Source organism: Mobula birostris, chromosome 19 (assembly GCF_030028105.1).
Source record: "Mobula birostris isolate sMobBir1 chromosome 19, sMobBir1.hap1, whole genome shotgun sequence".
In the NCBI taxonomy this organism is placed as follows: Eukaryota; Metazoa; Chordata; class Chondrichthyes; order Myliobatiformes; family Myliobatidae; genus Mobula; species Mobula birostris.
In genome coordinates, this window is record NC_092388.1 from 23,849,001 (window position 1) to 23,866,251 (window position 17,251).

The window sequence follows — 17,251 nt, forward strand, 5'->3', positions numbered from 1 at the left end:
TAACAAGCCTGATAGAGTTCTTTGAGGAGGTGACCAGGCATACAGATGAGGGTAGTGCAGTGGATGTGATCTATATGGATTTTAGTAAGGCATTTGACAAGGTTCCACATGGTAGGCTTATTCAGAAAGTTAGAAGGCATGGGATCCAGGGAAGTTTGGCCAGGTGGATGCAGAATTGGCTTGCCTGCAGAAGGCAGAGGGTGGTGGTGGAGGGAGTACATTCAGATTGGAGGATTGTGACTAGTGGTGTCCCACAAGGATCTGTTCTAGGACCTCCACTTTTCGTGATTTTTATTAACGACCTGGATGTGGGGGTAGAAGGGTGGGTTGGCAAGTTTGCAGATGACACAAAGGTTGGTGGTGTTGTAGATAGTGTAGAGGATTGTCAAAGATTGCAGAGAGACATTGATAGGATGCAGAAGTGGGCTGAGAAGTGGCAGATGGAGTTCAACCCCGAGAAGTGTGAGGTGGTACACTTTGGAAGGACAAACTCCAAGGCAGAGTACAAAGTAAATGGCAGGATACTTGGAAGTGTGGAGGAGCAGAGGGATCTCGGGGTACATGTCCACAGATCCCTGAAAGTTGCCTCACAGGTGGATAGGATAGTTAAGAAAGCTTATGGGGTGTTAGCTTTCATAAGTCGAGGGATAGGGTTTAAGAGTCGCGATGTAATGATGCAGCTCTATAAAACTCTGGTTAGGCCACACTTGGAGTATTGTGTCCAGTTCTGGTCACCTCACTATAGGAAGGATGTGGAAGCATTGGAATGGGTACAGAGGAGATTTACCAGGATGCTGCCTGGTTTAGAAAGTATGCATTATGATCAGAGATTAAGGGAGCTAGGGCTTTACTCTTTGGAGAGAAGGAGGATGAGAGGAGACATGATAGAGGTGTACAAGATAATAAGAGGAATAGATAGAGTGGACAGCCAGCGCCTCTTCCCCAGGGCACCACTGCTCAATACAAGAGGACATGGCTTTAATGTAAGGGGTGGGAAGTTCAAGGGGGATATTAGAGGAAGGTTTTTTACTCAGAGAGTGGTTGGTGCGTGGAATGCACTGCCTGAGTCAGTGGTGGAGGAAGATACACTAGTGAAGTTTAAGAGACTACTAGGCAGGTATATGGAGGAATCTAAGGTGGGGGCTTATATGGGAGGCAGGGTTTGAGGGTCGGCACAACATTGTGGGCCGAAGGGCCTTTACTGTGCTGTACTATTCTATGTTAACAGTCCATGGCACAGTAAAAAGTTCAATGTGTCTCAAATGTCCCACATCTCACGCAGACGGGAGAAGGAAGAAAAACTCTCCCTGCCATGCCGACCACAGTCGGACTCTGAGTCATCCGAAAACTTTGCGCTTTGATCAGCTTTCTGACACTGAGTACTGAGCGCCATCTCTGTCCGACTGATTTGACCTCAACATTCAGTCACCAACAGCAGGCAAAGCCAGGGATTTTGAGGCCTACCCTCCGAAAGATTCCCGACCACACAGTAACAACAGCAGCGAACGAGCGTTTCAGAAATTTCTCCAGATGTTCCTCTGTGCTTTCACGTCCATTCTCCATCAAATCAGAATTATCCACGGCCCCTATTTAACGGATGCGATATCATTTTTCACCGGAGGGCTGCGCAGGCGCAAGCGCGCTGCTCTCTTTCCTCCCGCTTGTTATCTGTAATGTCTAGTTTTAGACTTCTCTGTGCCCTTCGTGGTTTTATTAAGGTCTGTAAAGTCACGCCTCAGCCTTCCACACTTCAGGGGAAAAAATCCCCGTCTCTCCAGCCCATCTATTGCAGCAACGTCCACATGCACCCTTTCCAGCTTTTTGATATTCTTCCTGAAGCTAGATACTTAGAACTCACACAGTACTTAAAGTATAGTTGTTCTATGATGTCTCAATTCATGAACTTAAAGCCCTGACTGATGAAGGCCAGCATGCCAGATGCCTTCTTCACTGCCCTGTCTGTGTCACAACTTGCAGGAATTAATTTATTTGTACCCCTCGGCCCCTCTTTTCTACAATACTCCTGAGCATGCTGCCATTTGCTGTGTAAGGTCTGCCTCGATTTAACTTCCAAACTGCAACACTTCACACATGTCCGAGTGAAATTCATTTTACTATTTCCAGTTGACCTAGGTTCTTTTGTAACCTTGGAACAGCTTCTTTGCTGTCTATTACACAACCAATTTTGGTGTCATCCTCAGACTTCCTGAACACAGCACTGATGTTCTCATTACAATCACTAATACAGATAGTGAGCAACAGTGGATCCAGAACCGGGTATCCTTGCTGCACAATCACACCTCCAATTTTAAAACAACCCTCTATACCACCTCCTTCCATCATTGTGTTCAGTTCTGGTCACCTGATCATAGGGAGGGTGTGGAAGATTTAGAGAGGGTGCAGAGGAGATTTACCAGCCTGCTTCCTGGGTTAGAAAACATGTCTTATGAGGAAAGTTTGAGCAAGCTAGGGCTTTACTCTTTGGAATAATAGCGAATGAGGACGACTTAATAGAGATGCTTAAGACCATAAGACATAGGAGCAGAAATAGGCCATCTGGATCATCGAGTCTGGTCTGCTATTCTATCATGGCTGATTTATTATCCCTCTTAATCCCATTCTCTTGCCTTCCCCCTGTAACCTTTAATGCCTTGAATAATCAAGAAACTATCAAACTCTGTTTTAAATATACCCAGTGACTTAGCCTCCACAGTCATCTGTGACAATGAATTCCATAGATGCACTTCCTCTGGCTAAAGGAATTCCTCCTTATCTCTGTTCTTAATGGACACCCCACTATTCTGAGTCTGTGCCCTCTGATCCTAGATTCCCCCATTATAGAAAACATCCTTTCCACATCAACTCTATCTAGGCCATTTTATATTCAGTAGGTTTCAGTGAAAGTCCCCCTCAATCTTCTAAACTCCAATGAGTACAAGCCCAGAGTCATCAAATGCTCCTTGTACGGTAACAGAATGTTCTGGATACGTTCTCATGAACTTGCTCTGGACCCTCTCCAATGCCAACACATCTTTTCTTAGATAAAGGGCCCAAAACTGCTCATAATACTTCAGGTGAGGTCTGACCAATGCCTTATGAAGCCTCCTTACTTTTATATTCTAGTTTTCCTGAACTGAATGCTAACATTGTATTTGTCCTTACTACCAACTCAACCTGCAAGTTTAGGAAATTCTGCACAAGCACTCCCTTTGCACCTTTTAATTTAAAATTTTCTTCGTGTTTAGAAAATAGTCTATGCCTTTGTTGCTTCTACCAAAGTGCATGACCATACACTTCCTTACACTATTTTCCATCTGCCACTTCCTTGCCCATTCTCCCAATCTGTCTAAGTCTTTCTGTAGGCTCCTTGCTTCCTCAACGCTGTCCACCCCTCCACCTATTTTTGCATCATCAGCAAACGCGCCACAAAGCTATCAATTCTGTCATCCAGATCATTGACATATTATGTGAAAAGAAGCACTCCCAACATCGCCCGCTGCGGTCACCCGCTAGTCACCAGCAGTCAACCCAGAAAAGGGGAAGGGGAAGGGAATGTCGACTCAGACCATGAGAGACCTGCGTTGGGCATTTTCATGCCTTACAAGGCGCAGATTGGAAGTCTGTGTGGGGCGTCACTCCTCGCACAGACACTAGAGCAATGTGTGGTTAAGTGCCTTGCTCAAGGATACAAACATGCGACCACAGCTGAGGCTTGAACTAACGACCTTTAGATCACTAGACAAACACCTTAAATACTTGGCCATGTGCCCAACCAGAAAAGGCCCCCTTTAAACCCACTCTTTGCCTCCTGCCAGTCAGCCAATCTTCTATCCATGTTTGTATCTTTCTTGTAATGCCATGGCCTCATGTGTGGCATAAGGGGGATAAGAAGAGTGGACAACCATAATTTTTTTTCTCAGGGCAGGAATGGCTAATACCAGAGGATGTACATTTACCGAGTGTGGAGGAAATCTAGGGAGATGTCTGAGGCAGTTAAATTTTTACACAGAGCATGCAGAGAATGTGTGACTGGGGTGATGGTAGAGGTTGATATATCAGGGATATGTACTCTTAGATAGACACATGGATGCATGAAAAATTGAGGATTATGGGCAGTGTAGGAGGGAAAGGTTAAATTGATTGTGGAGTAGGTTTATTTTGATCAGTACTACATCATTGGACAAAGGGCTGATACTGTGAGATATGATTCAATGCACTATGTTCTAATAACAGGTTTTGTATCCAATTGGGTATTTAGTATTCAACTGGGTATTAATGGAAGGCCAATACTTCTACAAGGCGAAACCTAACATCAGGAATGATTATGATATTTCACTCCCAGATAAGCTAAGTGCCTTTTATGAACACTTTTAAAGGGAGAATAACACTACGGCGGTGTGAATACCCACAGCATCTGGTGACCCCGTAATCTCTGTCTCAGAGCCCGACTTCTGAACCCTCGCAAGGTGTCAAGATCTGATGGTATGGCACTGAAAACCTATGCCAACTAATTGGCAGGAGTGTTCAAGAACATCTTCAGTTTCTCACTACTGGAGTTGGAGTTTCCCACATGCTTCAAGATAGTGACAATCATACGAAAAGGAACTCAAGAAATGCAGCTACGATCTGTGCAAAGGTCATCAAGGCAGAGAAATGAGAATACAGGGACAAGATCCAGACACAACTCTTCAATAACAACACATGCAACTTATGGCAAGGTCTGCACACTATCACAGACTCCAAAGCTAAGTGCAATAGTGCTGCCAACATCACTGCCTCTCTCCCAGATGAGCTAAATCTTTCTTACGCTTGGTTCAACATCGCCAATGCTGAGCCCCCGAGGAGAGCCATCGAAGCCACCTGCACCTTGGTCATCTCTGAGACTGAGTACACTGGAGTTTCCAATGAGTGGACAGTCGCAAGGCTGAGGGAACAGATGGCGTCCCAGGGCAGGTACTCAGGATGTACACGGCACAACTGGCGGGTGTGTTTACACGCATTTTTAATCTCTCCCCTTCCCAGTGCAGAGTGCCCTCCTGCTTCAAAATATCCACCATTATTCTCGTACCTAAAAAGACCAAGGTAACATGTCTGAATGACTGGCATCCCATTGCACACACCCCAATTGTAAGCAAATGCTTTGAGAGGCTGGTCAAGGACTACATCTGCAGCATACTACCACCCACATTGGATCCCTTACAATTTGCCTAGGATGTGGAAACTATAGAAAGGGTACAGATGAGATTTACAAAGAGGTTGCCTGGATTGACCAGCATGCCTTATGAGAATAGGTTGAGTGAGCTTAGCCTTTTCTCCTTGGAGTGACGGAGGATGAGAGGTGACCTGATAGAGCTGTATAAGATGATGAAAGTCATTGACCGTGTGGATAGTCAGAGGCTTTTTCCCACGGCCGAAATTGCTAGCATGAGAGGACACAGTTTTAAGGCACTTGGAAGCAGGTACAGAGTTGGTGTCAGGGGTAAGTTTTTTACATAGAGAGTAGTGAGTGTGTAGAATAGGCTGCTGGCGACAGTGGTGGAGGAGGGTAAACTAGGGTCTTTTAAGAGTCTCCTGGATAGATACATGGAGCTTAGAAAAATAGAGGGCTATGGGTAACCCTAGGTAACTTCTAAAGTAAGTATATGTTTGGGACAACATTGTGGGCCGAAGAGCTTGTATTGTGCTGTAGGTTTTTTATGTTTCTATGTTTCTATGACACAACAGATTGACAGATGACACAATAGCTACAGCTCTACACATCGTCCTTACACATCTGGAGAAGAAGGATGCTTATGTGAGAATGCTGTTCTTGGACTACAGTTCAGCATTCAACACCATAATTCCATCCAGGCTCAACAGGAAGTTCAGAGACCTCGGCCTTGACCCTGCCTTGTCCAGCTGGATCTTAGACTTCCTGTCAGATTGCCAGCAGATGGTAAGAGTGGGCTCCCTCATCTCTGCCCCCCCGACCCTCAACACGGGAGCACGTCAAGGTTGTGTCCTGCACCCCCTCCTCTATACCCATGACTGTGTCGCCACCCACAGCTCCAATCTGCTAAATAAACTTATTGACAATATTACATTGATTGGCCTTATCTCAAATAATAACGAAGCAGCCTACAGAAAAGAAGTCATCACCCTAACACAATGGTGTCAAGAAAACAACCTCTCACTCAATATTGCAAAAAGAACGGAGCTGGTTGTGAACTATAGGAGGAATGGAGACAGGCTAACCTCTATTGACATCAATGGATCTGGAATTGAGATGGTGAACAGCTTTAAGTTACTTGGCATACACATCACCGAGGATCTCACGTGGTCTATACATATCCCAAACATAAACTGTTCCAGCTACCACCATCCGGGAAACGGTACCGCAGCATAAAAGCCAGGACCAACAGGCTCCGGGACAGCTTCTTCCACCAGGCCATCAGACTGATGAACTCACGCTGATACAATTGTATCTCTATGCTATATTGACTGTCCTGTTGTACATACTATTTATTGCAAATTACTATAAACTGCACATTGCACATTTAGACAGAGATGTAACGTAAAGATTTTTACTCCTTATGTACGTGAAGGATGTAAGAAAGTCAATTCAATTCGATTCAGTACCCCAAAAGAGCAGAGTGAGGTGCCTCGATGAGCATCACCCAGTTGCCCACACGTCTATATGATGAAGTGCTTTGAAAGGTCAGTCATGGCCAGGATCAACTCCCGCTTAAGCAAGGATGTGGACCTGCTGCGATTTGCCTATTGTCACAATAGATCTATAGTGGGTGCAATCTTACTGGGGCTCCACTCGGTCTTCGATCCTCTGAATAATAGCACTACCTTTGTCAATCTGCAGTTTAGAGATTATAGCTCAGCATTCAACACCATCACACCCTCAGTGCTAGTTCTATATTAGTATAATACTAATTGAGGACCTAACATTTTTCTGTCATTCATTATTTGGGTATTTCTTCTGTTTTGTGGTTGTCTGTGAAGAGTAAGAATTTCAGGTTGTATACTGTATACATTGTCTGATGTTAAATGGAACCATTGAACCATTGAAGAAGCTCCAAAATCTGGGCCTCTGTATCTCCCATTGCAACTAGATCCTTAACTTCATGACCAGGAGATCACAGTCAGAGCAAATCAGAAATAACTTTTCCTTCTCACTGACAGTCAACACTGGCACACCTCAAGGATGTGTGCTTAGCACTGCTCTACTCTCTCTTCATGCATAACTGTCTGGCTAGGCACAGCTCTATGCCATCTGTAAATATGCCAATGACACAACTATTGTTGGCGGAATTTCAGATGGTGATGAAACAACAACTTTGCACTCAACATCAGTAAGACCAAGGAATTGATGGTGAACTTCAGGAAGGGAAGTGAAGGGAACACACAACAGTCCACATTGAGGGGTCAGCAGTGGAAAGTATGAGCAGTTTTAAGTTCCTGGGTCTCAATATCCCTGAAGATGCAATTACAAAGGAGGCATGACAGGAGCCATATTTCATTGAGTCAAAGGAGACTTGGTATGTCACCAAAGACTTACACAAATTGCTACAGATGTACCGTGGACAGCATTATAAATGGTTGCATCACTGGTGCAGGCCACTGCACAGGATTAGAAAAAGCTGCAGAAAGTTGCAAACTGAGCCAGCTCCAGATCAACATTAGCCTCCCCAGCATCGAGGACATCTTGAAGAAAAGCCGGCATCCGTCATTAAGGACCCCATCACCCAGGATATGCCCTCTTCTCATTGCTACTATCAAGAAGGAGGTACAGGAGCTTGAAGACACACACTCAACTTTTCAGGAGTAGCTTCTTCCCCACTGTCATCAAGTTTCTGAATGGACAGTAAACCCATGTACGGTATCTCACTTGTTTTTTTAGCTCTCTTTTTGCACTGCTAATTAAGTTATGCAGTATATAGTAAGTTATAGTTCTTTTATTATGTATTGCAGTGTACTGCTGCCGTAAAACGACATAGCTCACGACATATGCCAGTCGTATTAAACCTGATTCTGATTCTGACTTCACTCTGGATCCCATGTGATCTCACCTGTTGTGTCAGCCAACCATGATGGATCTTGTCAAAGACCTTGCAGATTCTGAGGCCACTGAGTGAAGATCAAATGAATGAAATGGACTGGAGTATTTAAGAGATCCAAAAGACTCATTCTTTACATTGTAATGCCAGGCTCCAAAGGGACTACAGCTACACCATCTCTTGGTTGGACTACGTCAATGCAAATGCAGCATCTCTTGCCCATTCCCAATTTCCCCTGAGATGATGATAATGAATAGTTTTCTTGCACCATTGTAGTCTTTGGGCTGAACTTCCTCCAGTAGTGTGCCCTAGGATTTTAACCCAATGATGATGTAACAGAAATGTACTTTCAAAGGATGAGTTACGTGTAGTTTGGAAGCTAGTGGCAATTCCAGTATCCCTGCATCCTTGGTGGCAGTGTCGGCAGGCTTGGATGGAGCTGTCAAAATACTCGGCAAATTCTGACACTATTCAAGGGATTTCATCACAATGTGGTTCAATGTCCTTCTGCATTATTTGCATATCCATACACACAGTCTTACCAGACTACTTGTATAATAATGATATATTCCTCTAATGACATTCTTTTACCTTGCACCTCTTCACCAATAAATGATGGCTATGCTTTGATTAAATGCCTTGCAGCACACAGTTTCAGAATTTAATCAATGCAAAAGCTGTTCATTGCCACATATACTCAGGCAAATGGAAGTTATTGCTTAATTAAACAACAGTCAAACTTCTTTATGATGGGACTTTAGAAGCTGTTACAAGATCAAGGATCTTATAAAGACACAAAAATTAAAAAAAAGTTCTTCAGTTTTTTTGTTATGTCTGCAGTTACTCATCTAAGCAAACAGGAAATGATTCAAACTTACATATGAAAGAAATCCTAACTTGATAATAGTCCTATTATCTCATTTAGGACGATGCAAAACACATCACAAATGTCATTCGCCTGTGGCTTAGAAAACTTGGCCCCCAGTTTGGCATGATCTCACAGAAAGCCACAAGCAGGCAAGTGTTATTTAATGCAGATTAAGCCATATTGGATCTTCACGAAAATGTGGCAAGTGCGCGTTGATCCGATTGATTGCGCGGTGAATTGGTTGGATCTCATATGTCCAGACCTACTGCCTGTTATGCCGCTGGCATTTAGGACAGAATAAAATCCTCCATCTCTAGCGCTGTTCAGGACTTCCTTCACCCTGTCAGTAGCTCGGTTTTCACTACTGTCAGTCTTGCAAGCCCCAGAAGTCCCAGGTGGAGACTCAGGAATACTGTTGCACTTAGATGTAGAAGGGTTCTTCTTTGCTGTTGCTGTGACAGTCTGGTTTGACCACTCAAGGTTGTTAGCTATGAGCTGAACCCACCCCCCCCCCAAACTTTGGACCACTCTTAGTCCAGCCTCTATCCTTTCACCTGTTCGGTATTGGTGACCCCACCAAAACACAAAGCCCTGACTCCAGCCAACATTTTGTAGCTCTCCAGGTCATTGGGTGCAAGTCTCCAAACCCTATGACAAGGCTGTGGTCCTCTTGGAGGATGTGTGCAAATGGCAATTGTTTTTGTTGCAGGCTTGCAAGAGGAAGATTTACAAATGAAATGCTGGCATCACAGGAGCGCCTAAAGTCAAGTCAAGTCAAGTCGCTTTTTATTGTCATTTCGATCATAAACTGCTGGTACAGTACACAGTAAAAATGAATCAACATTCCTCCAGGACCATGGTGCTACATGAAACAACACAAAACTACACTAGACTAGGTGAGACAACACAAGACTACACTAGACTATGTAAGACAACACAAAAACTACACTAGACTACAGACCTACACAGGACTGCATAAAGTGCACAAAACAGTGCAGGGCAGTACAATAAATAATAAGCAAGACAATAGGCAGAGTAGAGGACAAATAGAAATATAATAATAAATGATGTAGATATCAGTCTGGACTCTGGGTATTAAGAAGTCTGATGGCTTGGGGGAAGAAACTGCTGCACAGTCTGGTTGAGAGAGCTCGAATGCTTTGGTATCTTTTGCCAGATAGCAGGAGGGAGAAGAGTTTGTATGAGGGGTGCGCGGGGTCCTTCACAATGCTGTTGGCTTTACAGGTGCAGCATGTGGTGTAAATGTCTGTAAATGGCGGGAAGAGAGACATCAAAGAAAGTCAAGTTTCTTTGTTTTCCATTATCAAGCAATTTAAGTCTCGAGGGTGAGCATGATGCTACAGAAAACAATATATTAGTAAACAAAATAATTTCATGAAGGTGCTGCTGATGATCTAGCACCCTTTTCCAGCTGAGACAAAAGGGTGGACAACAATAAATGGAGATTTGGAAGCGGTTGGAGTTTTTAGAAACTGGATCCTGGATCTCTGGAGTTAAGTGGTTTGAAATACTCAATCCTTTCATTCATCATTAAGGACTCCTATGACCTAAGATATTACCTCTGTTCAATGCTACCATTAAGGACGAGGTACTGGAGCCGTAAGACACACACTGAATATTTCAGGAATAGCTTCTTCTCCTCTGTCATCAGATTTCCGAATGGGCAATGAATCCATGAAGCTACTTTAGTATTTTCCCTCTCTTTTGCATTACTTATTCAATTTAATTTAATTTTTTTCTATATATATTTCTTATTGTAATTTATAGTTTTTATTATTATGAATGTACTGCCGACATAAAACAAGAAATTTCATGACATATGCCAGTGATATTAAACCTGATTCTGATTTGCTTGTTTTCTACTGTTATAGTGATGAGATTCTGAGATAGGGACAAAGAATAGGTGAAGTAAACTTTCAAACACTTGCTCTAAGATGATTAGTGCCAATAGATGAATAAGTCTGACCTAGGCTTAACCACTTTCCATCTCTTGCTGCAATCAAGTGGATGACTCTCAAGAGAGACAAAGCATTTCCTGAATGCATTGCCTGGAATCCACCATGAAGAAGGTGGGGTAAGGAAGAGCCCAGCAGTAGGTCAGAAAAAAAATCATGTTCCTCTCCTTCCTCACTTCTCACTGCTATAACTTATTTTCTTCTAAAGGACATGCAAGCAAAATAGTCCACAAGAAGCTCCCTGAGTAGAGGGAAATGAGGAGAGAGTACAGCATTAAATACATTGCTGGACTGTTTGGTCATCTCCTGACCACAATGTAATTATGGAAATGAGCAATGTATTCCCTTTTTATGAGACTTGTGTGTGCTAATATGTGCTATTTGAAAATTAACAATTGTGTTTCCTACATTAAGCCAACAATAATACTTCAGAAGTTCTTCATCAGTCATAACATGCTTCAGGACCACCTTTGGTCACAGAAGGCACTGGGGGAGTACAGAGGCTTTCCCTGTAAAAGTAATCAGTTGATTATGATTGATTATTTGATTAGTAATGAAGAGGACAAAGGAATATAGGTTAAGTGAGTGGGCAACAATCGGGTAAAAGGAGCATAATGTGAAATTAATCATTTTGACTGGAATAATGATGTCTAATATTGTAATGGTCAGAGGTCTGTGATGTAGAAGGTTCTAGATGTCTGAGTCAATGCTTCACAGAGGCTAGTATGCCGGTAGAATAAGTAATGAAGAAGGGTGACAGAATGCTATTGTTTTTTGAAAGGGTAATTGAATACATAAGCAGGGAGGTTATGCAGGGCACTGTTAAGACCACAGGTGGAATATTGTGGTCTTCTTATTTCAGGAGGAATGGAAATGTTTTGGAAACAGTTCATAGAAAGTGAACCAGACATATCTAGATGAGCAGGTTGTCTTATGTGGGAAACCTATATAAACTGGGCTTGTACCTGTCAGAATTCAGGAGAATAAGCTAGTATATGTTTGAAATATAAGATCCTGATGAGTCTTGATACCGCAGATTTGAAGAGGCTGGTTCCTCTTAAGGGTTACAGTTTATTAATTGTAGGATCCCATTTAAGACAGAGATGAGGCAACATCTTTTCCTTTTAAGAACTATGGGTCTTTGGAACCTTCTTCTTCAAAGGGTGGTGGAAACCAATTTTTGAATATGTTTGAACTGGTGGTAGATACATACTTGAAAGGCAAAGGGATGAAAGACTAATTTCACTAGAATGAACACAGAATTGAACACAGGGAATAGGAGTAAGCAATCTGATCCTTCCAACCTGCTCTGTCATTATGATTGTGGTCAGCAGAGTCATAAAGTCAATGAGAGATAAAACATGGAAGAAGGTTCTACAGCTCAAATCCACACTAAAAATCAAGCACCCACTTTTAACCTAAATCAGCTGTCTTCATACTTTTCTCTATTTCCCTTGATTCCCTTGATGACCAGAAATATGTGCTTTGAACACAATGACAAGCCTCTTCAACTCTCCAGAATGGAGAATTGTTATGGTTCATTGCGTAGTGCATTATGAAATTACTCTTGACTTCCTAATGGTCTAATCCTCATTCTAAGTTGTGTCCTCTGGTCCTAGATTCCTCAGTTGGGGAAATACTTTATTAAATCTCTCCTGTCAAGCTCTAAAATGTGTATGTTTCAGAGAGAATACAGCAGAAAAAAACAGTCCTTTCAGACAACCAAGTCCACACCATCTACCCATTGCCCAATTACATTCAGTGGCCACTTTAATAGGTAGAGGAGGGAATCCATTGTGATCTTCTGCCTCCATAGCCCATACAGTTCAAGGTTCAATATGTTGTGTGTTCAGAGATGCTCTTCTGCACACCATTATTGAAACCATAGAAACCATAGAAAAACTACAGCACAGAAACAGGCCTTTTGGCCCTTCTTGGCTGTGCCGAACCATTTTCCGCCTAGTCCCACTGACCTGCACATTGGTGTAGTTATTTCAATTACTGCTGCCTTCCTGTGAGCTTGAACCAGTTTGGCCATTCTCCACTGATCTCTCTCATTAACAAAGCAATTTTGCCCACAGAACTGCCGCTTACAGGATGTTTTTCGTTTCTCGCACTATTATCTCTGGAAACCGATGTGCATGAAAATCCCAGGAGATCAGCAGTTTCTGAGATACTCAAACCACCCCATCTGGTGCCAACAAACATTCAAATTCAAGTTCAAGTTCAAGTTTAAATTCAAATTCAAGTTTAGTTGTCATTCAACCACACAAAAATACCCGTAAATAAGCCAAACAAAGCAACGTTCCTCTGGTGCCAAGATGCAAAACATAGCACCAATGGTCATACACAGCACAAGGCACATATAAGATAGTAGTAAACATCCAGTCCCACAAAAAAATATAACGTAGCTCAAGTCCCTGAGTCCATCGATGTTGTTCCATGAACAAGTCTGCGGTAGGCCACAGACGAACGCAGTCCAGTTTGCCACACCACCCGGGCAGCTGTAGCAAGCGTCGAAGTGGTATGAGGCCTCATCCACACTACAAGTGAGACCACATAGCTCCCCCGCCGTCGGTCTCTTCCAGTAAACTATAGTTAACCGGGCTTGCAATGTTCTGTATTACCAATGTCCAACAGGGTCTTGCAATCACAAGAATAACATCCAAGACGATCACTCGCTGTTGGACTGCACATCACCTTCATGCACGGACTCCAACTACTTTCTGTAGCACTCAGCAACACGTCTCCACCAAGTCCAGCTCCTCCACTAATGTGTAGCTCATTGATAGAGTAGATCTGCAATACTTGAAGTTCTCAATGTCCATCAATGTGTTGTGATTGTAAAAAAAGTGCCAAAAGGACCATAGCAACTTTGGTTGGTCCTGTAGAGGCTGCTGCATCCAACTGTGCCACTATTTTATTTGAAGTAAAAGTCACTTTGATTATATTTGGAAATGACCAGGACCACACGTCATCACCAAAGCTTCTTTCTTGTAGTTCTCCAGCTTCTTACTCAGAAATTTACTCAGGTGTAACACCCTAACTGTCCCTGAACACTATCCATTAAATAGTCTTCCCTGCTCTCCTTGTTCAGTGAATAATTATTGAGTCTGTTCATATGTTCACATTTATTTAAATCTGAATATTGATATGACTGTTGTTGATTACTCAGAGCTGTTTGCACTATTATCCTGTAAATTGTTGGTTGCTATTGTGTTGCCTGTTATGCTATGGTCCAGTAATTTGTGCTTGGTTCTGAACCAGAATCAGTTCTGGTATGTTTTACATACAGGCAATAAAGTGATTCTGATTCTGATTCTAATTTCTTCCCCATTCTGATGTTTGGTCTGAACAACAATTGAACCTCTTGACCATGTCTGCATGCTTTAATGCACTGAGTTGCTGCCACGTGATCGGCAGATTAAATGTATGCATTAACAAACATAATAGTGGCTAGTATACATAATAAAGTGTCCACTGAGCATACATTAACACGAGGAATTCTGCAGGTGCTGGAAATTCAAGCATCACACATCAAAGTTGCTGGTGAACGCAGCAGGCCAAGCAGCATCTATAGGAAGAGGTACAGTCGACGTTTCAGGCCGAGACCCTTCGTCAGCATACATTAATCAGTTTTAAAATTCCCCCCACATTGTTATCAGCTATGCTGACATTCTACCCCTTGCCTGCACACTCGAGCAATCTACAGTGACCAATTAACTAACCGATATATCTTTGGGAGCACCTGAATGAAACTCGTGCTGCCTTATGGAGAACATGCAAACTCCACACAGACAGCTCCCACAGTCAGGAAGGAACTCGTGTTTCTAGTACTATGAGGCAGCAGCTCATCTAGCTGTATCACTGTGCTGCATAATCAAGAGACCACCTATTGTTCCTCTGCTCTAGAGAATACAATTGCACTCTCCTCAATCTCTTCTCATAGTTCAAACTGACCAGCCTGGAATCAGTTTAATAAATCTTCACTGCACTCCTTCTGTGGCAAGTACAGTACACAATTTAAGGTTACTATCATATCAGCCATGATCTTTCTAAATGCCAGAATAGGCTGGAGGGACTGAGTGGTCTATTTCTTTAGTTAATTCATATGTTTATGTGCTTTCCTCTTGCAATTCAGTAATCCTTTTGGGATTTATTTAATTCTCTTAATCTCTCAAAAGAAATAGGGATCATAGGTTAAGGGTGAAAGTTGAAATATTTAAGGGTGGCATTACTAGTCAGGGAAAATGTCACGGTAGTGCTCAGATGGGACAGATAGGAAAGCTTGTCTAGCCAGGCTTTATTGGTAGAATTGAGGAATAAGATAGGTATGACTGGGTTACTGGGATTACATTGTAGACCACTCTCAGGCCATTATGCTTCTGAACGCCCAGCGCATCGCATTCAAAATGCCACCAGTTAATCTGCTCTGGAGCTTACAATATTTAATTTATGCACTTTACTTTGTTTATTTATGTGGAATTCATCTGTAGATGTTATCCTTACTTTCATAAGTTATTGTGTTATGTGCTTTACGCCCTGGTTTGGAGAAACCTTTCTCATTTGACGGTGTACATGTATGTAGTTAAATGATGATAAACTTGAATTGACTTGAAACTTGTAGAGAGATCACAGACTGTTGCAAGAAACGTAAGGTTGTGATAGTAGGTAATTTTAACTTTCCATATATTGACTGGGACTGCCATACTGTAAAAGGGCTGGATTGGAAAGAATTTGTCAAATGTGTTCATGAAAATTTCCTTAATCAGTACCTAGAAATCCCAACTAGAGAGTGTGTGGTACTAGATCTCTTATGGAATGAGACATGGCAGGTGACAGAAGTTTGTGTAGGGAGACACTATGTACCTAGTGCTCATAATGCCATTCCTTTCAAGGTAATTATGGAAAAGGATGGGTCTGGTCCTCAGGCAGAAATTCTAAATTGGAGAAAGGTCAGTTTTGAAAAGCTCTGGCAAGTATGGATTGGGACAGGTTGCTTTCAGGAAAAGATGTACTTGGTAAGTGTGAAGTCTTCAAAAATGAAAATTTGAGAGTATAGAGTTTGTATATTCCTGTCAGAATAAAGGGCAAGGATAACAGATTTAGTGAACCTTGGTTTTTGAGAGTTATTGAAGTCTTGGATAAAGAAAAGGAGGAGTTGCATAGCAGATATAGGCAGGAAGGAACAAATGAGGTACTTGGGGAAGATAAGAAATGCAAGACAGCACATAAGGAAAAAATCATGAGGGCTAAAAGAAGGCAGACAAGGTAAAGGGCAATCCTAGGTTCTTCTGTAGATATACTAAGAGTAAAAGGATAGCAAGGGACAACACTGGTCCTCTGGAAGATCAGAGTGGTAATATATGCATAGAATTGAAAGAGGTGGGGGATATCTTAAAATAATTTTTTTTTGCATCTGTATCTACTCAGGTGATGGACACAGAGTCTATAGAAGTGAGGCAAAGCAGCAGCAAGGTCTTGGACCCAATACAGATTACAAAGGAGGAGATGCCAACTTGAGGCAAATTAGGGTAGATAAATCCCCAGGGTCTGACGAGGTGTTCAGTTGGACCCTGTGGGAGGCTAGTGCAGAAACTGCAGGGGCCTAGCAGAGATATTTAAAACATCCTTAACCACTAGTGATGTTCTGGAGGACTGGAGGATAACTAATATTGTTCTGTTGTTTAAGAAAGGTTCTAAGAATAAGCCAGGAAATTATAGGCTGATGAGCCCGACATCAGTAGTGAAAAAGTTATTGGAAGTTGTTCTAAGTGACTGGATATATGAGTATTTGGATAGATAAGGACAGATTAGGGATAGTCAACATGGCTTCTTGCATGATAGTTTGTGTGGAGCCAATATTATAGAGTTTTTCAAGGCAGTTACCTGGAAAGTTGATGAGGTCAAGGCAGTGGAAGGCCTTTGACAAGGACCCACATTGGAGGCTTGTCAAGAAAGATCAGCTGCTTGGCATTCAAGACGAGGTACTAAATTGCATTAGAGATTGGCTTCATGGGAGAAGCCAGAGAATAATGGTAGGTTGCCTCTCTGACTGGAGGCATGTGATGAGTAGAGTGCCACAGGGATCGGTGCTGAATCCATTGTTGATTGTCATCTATATTAATGATCTGGAAGATAATGTGATAAACTGGATCAGCAAGATTGTGGATGAAACAAAGATTGGGGGTGTAGTGGACAATGAGAAAGACTATTAAAGCTTGCAGCAAGATCTGGACCAACTGGAAAAATATGCTGAAAAATAGCAGATAGAATTTAATGCAGACATATGTGAAGTGTTACACTTTGGGAGGACCAGTTAGGATATGTCTTGCATGGTGGTGGGCACTGAGGAGTGC